The following is a 12,966-nucleotide window of genomic DNA, read 5'->3' on the forward strand; positions in this document are numbered from 1 at the left end:
TCATACATTCATGGATTTCCTTTGGAGTTTTCTAATGCAGGAATAGGAACGTCATGACAGCTCAGAGTTCCACACTTGAAAATTCTACACTTTTCATTGACATGGTGCAATCAATGATCTTAAACAACGTCAAAACATAGGGTTACAATTCTGCAAGTTGGCACTTCACAAGATGAAATAACCCTCTTTTCAGCTACAGAGGCAAAATCGCACTCAGAATTTAAAAACCTGGTCAGGCTTAGAACTTTTCAGCATCCCAGGTAACTGAGTTTGATTTTCAAATTTTTGCAAGAACTTTTCTAGCGACTGCCAAGACAGCCCAAAAAATTTTTTGCCCTTTGGCTTTTACAGATACAGGAAGAATATTCATTAGTATTACTGATGTAGTTAAAGAATAATTATCAAACCATAACCCCTTAAAAAACATACTTATCTCTTCCCAATATACATTTAATTTTTCACAATTTCACAATTCATAAACATGTATCCAATCAGCTTTTATATCTTCAATACATCTCCAACAAACTGAAGAAGTCATTTTACTAAATTTTATTGGGAGTAACAAACATTCTATGTACATATTTTCACATGAAAACTTTCAAGTATAAACTTGAAGAAGTTTGATTAACTGATTTAAGTCACAAGGTTTTATTCTTATGTCTACTGAGTCACTCATTCCATGACAATTTAAAAAGTTCCACAATTTTGGATTAAAAGTATTATTATTGTTTATAATTAACTCGTATAGCTTGGACAACCTTCATTTGTAGGTCAATCCACCTTTGATAACAGACAGCATTTATACATTCATATAATGGTGGAATAGTGTTCTGTTCCTCTTCACTCATATCATCCACAAATTAATTTCATTTCTTACTGATGGATAGTATTAATTAGTTAGCAGATTCATCCAACTCACATTTTTTCATTAAATACTGTGAGCACTTAGCTTCTCTTTTTTATTTATTTATTTTATTTCCAGTTTGATTACCAGGTAAGTCCATTGGGCCCAGAGAGCCCGTTTTCAGTGGAGGCCTGGGGAGAAAAGCTCCATGAAACAGATTACAGTAAAGATAGCAGTCCAATGAAAATAAGGTACAACTACAAATGCATAGTACAAAGTGTGAGCAATATTGCCCATAGTGGAAAAATATCGTGCAGATACATTTTAACAAATTCACAAAGTTAAAGTCAAAAGCTATTTACAATATTTACAGAGTGTGAGAGATCGTATGGGAATTAGCTATAGAAGGTTATAGCCAGCTATAAGGTGCTTAGGAACTCAGGAGGATACCCTCCCAGGGGCTTTTGTTAAAAAGTTCTAGGTAGGGAGAATGCAGTTACATTTCCATTTGGAGGAGAGGTAGGTGTAAAGTTGTGTTTTGAAGTTGTTTGTATTTGACATTGTCCTTAGTGTGGAAGGGACAGAGTTCCATTTCTTACCGAAGGAGAGGAGAAGTTGTCCAGCAGAATGTTTAGGTTTGTGGATAGTAATCAAGTTTTGGTGTTCAGATCTGAGAGTTCTGTTTGGGGTATATGGGGGAAGGATGTTGGTTAGAGCTGGGCATTTGGTTGGATTAAATATTAGTCTATGTGCTGTAGTGAGCTGGAGGAAGTCCAGGTAATTTGTGAATTCTAACCAGTTGAGGGATTGGAGGGTAACACAGTGATGTATGGAATGTTTGGCTTTGGTGGCAAATTTAGAAATTTTGTTATAACAGCTTTCAAGTTTGGAAGTGATGGAAGAGGATAGGTTAGTCAGTAATGGGGCATTAAGAGGAAGCCAGAGTATGCCTCGTAGAAGTAGAGAGGATGTGGTTGTTCCTGTATAGCATACCTAGTTTTTGGTGGGTTTTCTTTATATTTTGCATATTTTGAATATGGATGTCGAACATGAGGTGTTCGTCTATATAGTTACACCGAGTAGTTTGGCAAAGGGAACAACTTTGATCGAAGAGTTGTTTTGGCTAAGGACTTGGAAGGAACTGATATCAACAGAGAAATATTTTGAGGGAGAGAATAGTAGTATTTTAGATTTGTTAGCATTGAGAGAAAAGTGATTTTGGCACATCCAGATCTCAGTAGTTAAGAAGGCAGTCTGAGTTTTAGATAGGAGTTCAGAGAGGTTACAGGCAGAGTAGACAAGTGTAGAGTCATCTGCATATTGGATGACTTTGGCATTAGGAATAGCAGAGTGGAAGTTATTGATAAAGATATTAAACAGCATTGGTCCAAGGATGGACCCCTGTGGTAGGAGTGGGTAAGAAAGGTGAGGTGCCTTTTTTCCATTTCACAGCCTGATATCTATCTGACAGATAGCTTGAGAAAGTACATGTGTGTACACTAAACATAAATGTAGATGTTTGAGTGTATTCACTGTTGCAGTCATTACCACTGGGTTATCCTGCTGGCAGGCTACCCTCAGTCGGCCAGAATTCCAAAGTCTAGGTCCGGTGTCGGTTGCTGTCGCCTCTTCCCTGACGTTAGTGCACCAGGGGTATAAAAGATGCAGCCGACACCATTTTCCTCAGTTTTTCTTGCCCCAGATGTCAGGTGCCCCCAAAAGGGTAGGCTAAAAATATGTCAATAAAACATGCATGCACCAAAGTATATATTTTGCCTTCATCTACAAGCAAATACACCACATAGGTTGTATAGAGTAGAGAAGTACAGATAAGTTCCAGCAAAGAAATGGGGGATGGCGGGTGGGTAACCTGGACTGCAACAGTGAATACACTCGAACATCTACATTTATGGTAAGTGTACACAAAGTACAGTTTTGTACCTACCATAAATGTAGATGTTCGAGGATTCCTGACTATTGGGTATAGTCCGCGTCCAGTCGGCCCGAATACCAGAGTATAAGGCTGACGTCGGTCAGGCGATTAGACTCGTCAGGGTACTAATGCGCGCGACCGACGTCATATGCTCGCTCTTTTCTTGCCCCAGATGTCAGAAGACCCTAAAAGACAAGTCCCAAAACAACCTGCACCAAAACATGCACAATATATACAGCCATATATATACAAAATATAAGCATGTAAACTCACCTACACAACCCCCTAAATACAGAGGGAAGGAGGTTGGACTGCAGCAATGGAATCCTCGAACATCTACATTTATGGTAGGTACAAAACTGTACTATGTTCTTCGTCTTCCATTGCTGCAGTCCTGACTATTGGGTAGAATCCCAAAGCAGAGGTAAGGGAGGCTGGCAAATCATAAAAAGTAGGAGCTGACAACATGCCTTGTAAAACAGCTGTGGCAAAACCAGCCCTAGACTTAGAGTAGATAGGAAGGTGATAATGCCTAGAGAAAGTATGCACTGAACTCCAAGTAGCTGCTTCCAGAATATCCTTAGTTGCCACCCCTTAGAAATGCTGTTGAAGTGGCAGTAGCCCTAGTGGAATGAGGCCTAATCCCAGCTGGAATCTCCTTGCCATGATGGGAATAACAAAATGCAATGCAAAGCCAATCCACCTAGAAATAGTTTGTTTTGACACAGGCTTGCCCTGAGAACTCAAGGCAAAAGAAACAAACAACTGCTGAGACTGCCTAAAATCCTTAGTCCTGCTTAAATAATAACGCAATTGCCTGTGTACATCTAAAGTGTGCAAAATCTTTTCCCCTTTATTTTGAGGATCTGCAAAAAGGCGAGGCAAATGAATAGTTTGGTTTAAAGCCACACTAGAAACCACCTTAGGCATAAAAAGAGGATTAGTGCGTAATGATACCCTATCCTTATGGAAAATCAAAAGGGCTCTACTGCCATAAGGGCCTGCAACTCAGACACCCTTCTTGCAGAAGTAATAGCCAACAGAAAAGCAGTCTTCCATGACAAATATTTCAATTCAGCAGTAGCTGCAGGCTCAAAAGGTTGTAGAGTAAGTTTTTCCAACACAAAATTGAGATCCCAAGCAGGAGTAGGAGCTCACGTGGGGGTCTTATATTCTTTGCCCCTCTAAGAAACTGCTTGAACAAAGGATGCGAAAACAAAGGTGGGTCACAATCATAGTGAGCTGAAATTGCTGCAGCATGAATCTTTATGGAAGAGAAGGACAAACCTTTGTCCAATAATTCAGTAAGATATTGAAGAGCCACACTCAAATTAGGCTCAGAAATCTCCAAATTTTGCTGTACTCCAAATAAAAATCTCTTCCATTTTTCTGCATACACTTTCCTTGTACTAGGTCTTCTAGCTTCCATAATCACATTTAAAACTTGTTGAGGAAGTTGAGACCTGCTGTGTTTCAACACAGAATATGCCAAGCTGTTAGATGAAGAGAGTGTAGCTTGACATTGAGCAGATGACCGTCCTTCTGAGATAACAGATGAGGAATCAGAGGTAAAGGCCATGGAGGCTTCTTTAGACTCCGTGTAGAGGGTACCAGTGTTGCCGAGGCCAATCTGGAGCTATCAAAATCATCCTTGGCCTGTCTTGTCTGACCTTTAACAGTACCTTTGGAAGAAGAGGTAGAGGTGGAAAGGCATACATGAAGGTTTTTCCAACTGAAAGACAGAGCATCCACTTTCCAGTGTGATGAAACCCCTTTGTGCAATACTTTGGCAGCTGGTGGTTTAGTGGAGAAGCGAACAGATCTATGTCTGGAGTTCCCCATGACACTGTCAGTTTCTGAAATACATGAAGATCCAGTTTCCACTCTGGGGATCCATGATTTGTCTGCTTAACACATCTGCTAAGGAGTTCTGTGCTCCTGGCAGAAACCTTGCCTGAAGAGTCAGTTGCAGGCTTCCATAAAATCATTGCTTGCCTGCATAGAGGATAAGAATGTGTTCCCCTTGCTTGTTGATGTACCACATGACAGTTGTGTTGTCTGTTAGAATCAACACCTGCCCAAGAAGTAACTCCTGAAAGCCATCAATGCAAACTGGACTGCTAACATCTCTTTCATGTTGATATGTAGATGCTGAAGTCTGGCAGGCCACTTGTCTTGTATCCACTTTCCATTTAGATGAGCTCCCAAGCAATGTCCGAGGCATCTGTTGTTAAAATCTGACTTGCCTCTGGCGGGTCACAGAGAGTCTTTGTTAGGGTGACATTCCTGAGCCCACCACAAGAATTCCTTTTGAAGGCAAGGTATTTGAATGACAGTGTCCAAATCCTGGCAGTGCTGTGTCCATACATTTTGAGATACCATTGTAACTTCCTCATATGCAGTTTAGATGCCATGAACCCTAATGCTTGAAGGACTGTCCTTGCAGTCAGGACTGATGAGATAGTTGATGGAAGTAAAGTGACAGACTCTTTTGTTTGTCCGGAAAAAAAAAGGCCATCTGGCTGCTGTATTCAGTCCACACCCAGAAAGCACATGTCTGAGAGGTACTAGACTGGACTTTATTTTTTTTTCACAGAATACCCTAGGCATCTTAGCACTGCGATAACATATTCCAGGTGCTGTAGAAGAACTTCCCTTTCTTGAGCCAGAATCAGGGAAGTAAGCTATCACTGGAGCCAGAACCTTTGTGAACACTTAGATAAGCCAAAGGGCAATGCAGAGAACTGATAATGAGAATTTCCAGTTGATATTTCCTGCAACTTAGCCTATAGGCACATGAAGGTAAGCTTCTTTGAGATCTCTAAGTTACCATCCAGTGATCTTTGCCCAGCAGAGTAAAAGCTGTTGTAACGTCAACATCTTGAACTTGGGATAGTGTTGAGGATAGATAGAGATCAAAATTGGTCTTCACTTGTTGTTTTCTTTGGAACAAGGAACAGGAGAATAAAATCCTAGGCCCCTTTCTGATACAGGGACTAAAATTTGCTTGCTTTGTTGAGGAGGAACGTCTGGCATGCCTTTGAAAGGGGCATGGTATGGAAATAAAATCTGTAACCGTGGTGAATGATATCCAACACCCATTTGTCTTGAGTAATTAGATCCCAATTTTTCTTCTTTGAAAAGGTCTTCCTCCCAAAAGGAGCTAGCTGGCGTGAATGAATCTGGCAGTGAAAAAACAGGTCATTGGGTCTGTTCTGAAAGGACTGACCCCTGCCCTCCTGCTGAGCAGGTGAACTCCCTGTTCTAGGCCTAAAAGAACCTTGCCCTGCCCCTACCACGTCTAGACCTACCCCTACTGAGAATCATAAGCAGGATATGTCCACCCCTTAGCAGGCCAATTTCTATTGGTGGCTGCACCTGCAAAAATCTTTAACAGTTTGCATAGACTTAGCCTTGTCCTCCATCTTCTTTAAAACTGCTTCCAACCAAACAACACATCAGACTGTAAAGGCATCCAAAAAATCTGTCTTAAACATGCTCAGCTAATTCTTGATCCTTCACCCATGCATGCCTGCTAAGAACAGAACTGGTAGCAGCCACCAGGCCTGTACAGCATCAAAACCACATTGCAAAGAATGCTTACCCACTTGTTCAGACACATGAACCAAATCCAGCAACTCTTTACACTCAATACCAAAGCATCCACCTTAGATTTCAATTGTGAAAGGAGATAATTCTGATATTTTAGCATGTGAAACTGAAAACAAAGCTCTCATGTGGCTAGAGTGGAAGAAGTATACTTTCTTTCCCCACCTATCCAAAGCCCTTGCCTCTTTATCAGTGGGAACAGGATTTTCACAGAAGCCTTTACACCCTTAGGCCCTTGAGAAATAGTTTCTGGGTCCTAGGACTCTTAAACAAGTATTTATGAGCTTGGGCACCCTATAATACCTATCAGGCTTAACTGGAGCAGGAGGCAAAGAGTCAGGGTTCAGGAAGCCTCTGCAAAACATCTTCCACCACATTCAATACAGGAGGAATAGCTAAAGGCCTATGCTGGGAAAAAAAACAAGAACTCCCTAAGCCTTTCCTGGAGTCAGAGTAATCCTGGCCTTCCCATGTAAAGTGCTTCCTCATGGAATGCAAAGTCTCTGAAAATGAGAAATCCTCAGGTGGAGACGCTGTAGGAGTGGAATCATCCACATCAGAATCAGAATAAGTAGGATACTCCTGTAAATCTTCCACAGAAGATTCTGAAGCCTCTGAACACTGTTCAAAACTATCAAACTCCGGTTCCACCCTAGGCCTCTTATCAGGCGGGGACATAGAACCCCTAATCATAGTAATCAAATCTTCTGCCATTTTAAGCATATGTTTCTTAGGTACAGAACCCGAAATGCTAGGAGAAGCCCACTGAAGCTGTAGAAGGCCTACCTCAAAGAAGTTTTGGCAACAGAAGGAGAGGCCCTAACTACCTTGGGAAGAGCAGTCACCTGAGAAGCCCCTCAGCCTGGCCTACCTCCTGAGAAGGCACATCCTGTAAAAGTATAGTTTCTGCCTGGGACTCCATAGACACTCCTGGCAAAACCTCCGGCTCCACTGAGCCTTCTAAAGAACCGACGTCGGACTGCCGGTTCCTCAACCCTAGGCTTCACTGTTTTATCCTTGCGCTTCTTGCAGTCTAACCTCCTCTTAATAGTGCTTGTTAAACCTAGCACAAGAGGCAACCAACAACGCCGTGCTCAGGCCCTAAACAAGGAATACACAAGGTATGATAATCCCTATGAGGTATCTGTTTCCCACAAGAAATACAGTTATTCACTTTTTCTGACATCAAAATACTGAGGCAAGAAAAACTAAAATGTTCCCACTCTGTTTCGGGTCTGAAACTCGGTTTCGAAGTATTTCAGTACGCCAACCTGCACTTCATAAAACTGCTTCTGCATCGGACCATGCGCAAAAGACTGAGTCTACCCATGACCTATGACCGAGCCTTATACTACTCTATTATTCGGGCCGACGGGCTGGACTATACCCAATAGTCAGGACTGCAGCAATGGAAGACGAAGAACATCTGTACTATGTTCTTCATGTTTCACTGTTAGTCATTACCATTGGGTTGAATCCCAAAGCTAAGGTTGGGAGGCTGGAGCTAATTAGCATTAGGAGCGGCTATAAGGCCCTGCAGAACTGCAGTGGCAAAGCCTGCCCTGGATTTAGAGTAGAGTGGTAAATAATAGTGCTTTGTGAAGGTGTGCACTGAACTCCAAGTAGCAGCCTCTAAAATGTCTTTGGTTGGTCCTCCCCTGAGGAAGGCTGCTGAAGTGGCTGCTGCTCTGGTTGAATGTGGCCTAATGCCCTTAGGTACTGGCTTGCCAGGTTGTGAATAGCAGAAATGAATGCAGTGACCTATCCACTTTGAAATAGTCTGCTTTGAGATAGCCCTTCCTTGTGATCCTGCAGCATATGCCACTAGTAGTTGCTCTGTCTTTCTGAAAGCTTTGGTTCTGTTCAAATAGAAGGGTAGTTGTCTGTGTATGTCCAAAAAATGCAGAATTATCTCCCCCTTATTCTGTGGGTGTGGAAAAAAGGTAGGCAAATGAATAGTTTGGTTAAGGGCCACACTGGACACTACCTTAGGCATAAATGTTGGGTTTGTCCTCAGAGAAACCCTGTCTGGATAAAAAATGATAAAAGGTTCCACAGCCATGAGTGCCTGTAGCTCTGAGACTCGTCTTGCAGAAGTTATTGCAAGGAGCAGAGCAGTTTTCCAAGATAAAAACTTTATATCAGCTGTAGCGGCTGGCTCAAAAGGAGGCAGGGTGAGTTTTTCCAAGACATAATTAAGGTCACATGCAGGTGTTGGTGATCTCCTTGGAGGCCTTAAATTCTTTGCCCCTCTGAGGTACTGCCTTAATAAAGGATGAGAAAAGATTGGTGGCTCTGTATTGTAATGAGCCGAAATGGCACAGGCATGAATTTTTATAGATGAAAAAGATAGGCCTTTGTCCAGCATCTCAGTCAAGTATTGCAAAATCTGGGGAATATTTATAACAGCTGTGTCAATTCCTTGTGCCTGGTTCCAAGCACAGAATCTCTTCCATTTTCCAGAATAGGATTTTCTATTACTAGGCCTCCTGGCTTCCAAAATGACATGTATCACCACTTTAGTGAGAGGTGCGTTTTGTATGACTACATTATCCGCCATGCTGCCAGATTTAAGGTCTTGAGTTGAATGTGCAGGATCTGATTGTTCTGCTGGGACAGTAGATGAGGCACTTGAGGTAAGGTCCAGGCTGGGCATTGAGACAAGTTCCTTAGGATTGGATACCAGTACTGGCATGGCCAGTCTGGGGCAATCAGTATCATTTTTGGCTTCTCCTGTCTGACCTTTAGGAGTACCTTGGGGAGGAAAGGCAGAAGAGGAAAGGCATATACTGTTAGGTTTTACCAGCTGAAAGATAGGGCATCCACTTTCCATGCTTGTCTGTGAAAAGTCCTTGTGCAGAATCTCTTTAGTTGGCAGTTGTGAGGTGAGGCAAATAGATCTATGTCCGGGCATCCCCATTTCCTTGTTACCATGCTGAAGACTTGTGGATCCAATTTCCACTTGTGGGGATCCATGAGGTTTCTGCTTAGTTCGTCTGCCAGAGTATTTTTCTTTCCTGGCAGGAATTGTGCCTGCAGATGTACTTGGTAAGTCAATGCTGTGTCCCACAAAGTCATGGCTAGTCTGCAAAGGGGGTAAGAATGAGTGCCTCCCTGCTTATTTATATACCACATGACCGTGGTATTGTCTGTCTTTATCAGTAGTTGTCCCAGATGTAGTAGGTCCTTGAAGGCTGTCAGGGCATTTTGAACAGCTAGCATCTCTTTTTGATTGATATGTAGATGCATTTGGTTTGCGGACTATGTGCCTTAAATACATCTTCCTGCCATGTGGGCTCCCCAGGCATAATCCAAAGCATCCGCTGTTAATGCCTGTGTAGCTGGGGGTAGAGTGAATGGCTGTCCCTTGTCCTGGTGACAGGCCTTCGCCCACCATCGAAACTCCTATTGCAGGCAGGGTATGAGAGTAACTGTTGTTTCCAGGCTGTGGCAATGTTGAGTCCAAACACTTTTTAGGTACCATTGAAGTTTCCTCATATGCAGTCTTGCATATGGAATTAGTAGAATGCAGGATGCCATGAAGCCCAAAGCCTGCAGAATTTTTCTTGCAGATAACTGGGCCTTTGTTGCCAACAGTTTGAAATAGGTAGTCAGTTGCCTTTGTTTGTCTGGCGTGAGATAAGCCATCTGGGCAGTTGTATTTAAGCTTGCACCCAGGAATATTATCTATTGACAGGATACTAGTTTTGATTTTTGTTCGTTGACTGTGTACCCTAGGCATGGTAGTAATCTCTTTACAAACGCCAGATGCTGTAGTAGAATGTCCTTGTTCTTTGCTTGAATGAGGCAGTCGTCCAAGTAAGGATATATTTGTATTCCTCTTTGTCTGCAGTATGCAATTACTGGTGCCAGGCAGTTTGTGAAGACCCTGGGCGCAGTAGATAAGCCAAAGGGCAGTGCAGAGAATTGGTAGTGCATTGAGCCAGCTTTGAATCTGAGGTATCTTCTGCATGCTTGTCTGATTGGGACATGCAGGTATGCCTCTTTTAAATCTACAGTCACAAGCCAAGCCTTCTTGCCCAACATGGGCAGAAGCTGCTGTAGAGTCAACATTTTGAATTTTGGAATATCCAGGTTTGTGTTTAGAATAGATAGGTCCAGTATTGGTCTCCAGGCTTTGTCCTTTCTGGGTACCAAGAACAGTCTGGAGTAGAATCCTTGTTCCTGCTCTTGCTCTGGTACTTGCTGAATGGCCCTCATGTCCATGAGGGATGAGACTTGTTTTTGTGCCTCTGCCCACTGGTGTTTTGGCAGGTCTGGCCAACCGTTTGCCCTTGGCAGGGTATGGAAGTGAAACTTGTAGCCTTGTGACACTATGTTTAAGACCCATTTGTCCTGGGTTATGTGCCAATTTTGAGAAAAAAGTGCTAGTTTTCCCCCTAAAGGTGCTGCCAGAAGATAAAAGCTTGGCGCAGGCAGGGGGAAGTCATTGGGACGGTTTCCTGTATGGCTGTGATTTGTCTTCTCCAGTTTTGGAGGTAGAAGCACCCATTATTTACACCTGTACGAACCTTGGGGCTGGGATCTGCCTCTAGGGCGTCTGTATCTGCCCCTTTGTGGCCTGTCTGACAGTGGAAAGGACCAATTCTTTGTAGGCCAGTTTCTACTAAATCTGTGAGGCTGTACCTGCAAATCCTTGACTGTTTGCACAGATTTAGCTTTGTCCTCCATTTTCTTCGGCACCTTTTCTGCTTTAACACCAAAGTATCATGCTATAATGGAGCATCTAATAGTTTTGCTTTAACATGATCAGGCAGATTCTGTTATTTTAACCAAGCATGCCTCCTAATGACAGAACCTGTAACAGCGGCCCTACAGTAGGCCTCCAGAGAATCAAAACCACATTGCAAAGTATGTTTCCCCACTTGTTCAGTTGCATGCAATAAATCCTGCATTTCTTTTTTTCAGCACATTCTGAATTTGTCAACATTTTCTGTTTAAGCAGTTACATAAGATATTGCTGATATTTAAGCATATGAAATTGGCAATTTAAAGCTCTTACAGCCAAGGTAGCAGAAGTGTAAATCTTTTTGTCCCATCTATCCAGGGCCCCTAGAATCCCTATCAGAGGGGATAGGGTTTTTTGCAGTGGAAGCCTTGACACCTTTGGGACCCTGAGAGATGGTTTCTCGGTCAGCAGCAGGGTTTTATAAAGAAATTTATGAGACTCAGGAACCCTGTAGTATCTGTCTGGCTTAACAGGGGCTGGTGGTAAAGAGTCTGGAGACAGACTGGACTCTGAAAATACATCATCTACAATATCTAAAAAGTACAGTTTTGTACCTACCATAAATGTAGATGTTCGAGTGCTAATGCAGCTGCAGTCATAACAGATGGGTTCTCCTGCCGTCAGGCGGGTCCTCGGTCAGCCGAATTCCAAAGTCTAGGTCCGGCATCGGTTGTCGTCGCTTCTTCCCTGACGTCAGTGCTACAGGGGTATAAAAGTACCAGCCGACGCCATTTTCTTCAGTTTTTCTTGCCCCAGATGTCAGGTGCCCCCAGAAGGAAGGCAATACATACAATTATGTAGTAATGCAATGCAATATAATCAAAAAACAGTAGTTGCAAGCAAATACACCATAAAAGAATACCCCTAGAGGGGAAGGAGGGAGGGAAACCTGGACTGCAGCTGTATTAGCACTCGAACATCTACATTTATGGTAGGTACAAAACTGTACTATGTTCATCGTGCGTACAGCTGCAGTCATAACAGATGGGTAGAATCCCAAAGCTAAGAAAGGGGTGGTAAGCACTAGGTGGAACTAGGAGGAGCCAAAATGCCCTGCAAGACTGCAGTGGCAAAGCCTGCTCTAGATTTGGAGTATAATGGTAGGTTGTAGTGTTTGGAGAAGGTATGCACAGAACTCCAAGTGGCTGCTTCCAAAATATCCTTGGTAGAAACTCCTCTGAGGAAACCTGCAGAGGTGGCTGTGGCCCTGGTGGAATGAGTTCTAATGCCTCTAGGTACAGTTTTGCCATGAAAGGAATAGCAAAAACGTATGCAGTGGGCTATCCATTTTGAGATTGTCTGTTTGGAAATTGGCTTTCCTTGAGCTCCTACCGCATAGGCCACAAAGAGCTGTTCTGATTTTCAGAAAGGTTTTGTTCTGTCCAAATAATAACGCAGTTGCCTGTGGATGTCCAAGGAATGTAGTAATCTCTCCCCTTTGTTTTGAGGATTGGGATGAAAAGTAGGTAAATGTATGGCCTGATTTAAAGCTACCCTGGATACAACTTTAGGCATAAAGGACGGGTTGGTTCATAAGGAAACTCTGTCCTGATGGAAGATGATAAAAGGCTGGACAGCCATGAGAGCCTGTAGTTCTGAAACTCTACGAGCTGAAGTGATAGCCAGAAGGAAAGCTGTTTTCCAGGACAAATATTGCAAATCTGATGAGGCAGCTGGCTCAAAAGGAGGCAAAGTCAGTTTTTCCAGAATGAAATTAAGATCCCAAGCAGGTATTGGTTGTTTCCTTGGAGGTCTTAAATTCTTAGCCCCTCTGAGGAACTGTCTTAAAAGAGGGTGAGAGAATAAAGGAGGATCAGTGTTGTATTCTGC

The 12,966-nt window shown here is 42.8% G+C and overlaps 1 protein-coding gene across 2 annotated transcripts in view; it reads right to left on the minus strand.

The window, feature by feature from the left end:
• EMC10 (ER membrane protein complex subunit 10) overlaps positions 1-12,966 on the minus strand; it is a 1,014,047-nt gene that overhangs the window by 406,370 nt on the left and 594,711 nt on the right. The gene's annotated exons all lie outside the window — the stretch shown is intronic.

Source organism: Protopterus annectens, chromosome 17.part0, assembly GCF_019279795.1.
Source record: "Protopterus annectens isolate FY-2018-M chromosome 17.part0, PAN1.0, whole genome shotgun sequence".
NCBI classification, from domain to species: Eukaryota; Metazoa; Chordata; order Ceratodontiformes; family Protopteridae; genus Protopterus; species Protopterus annectens.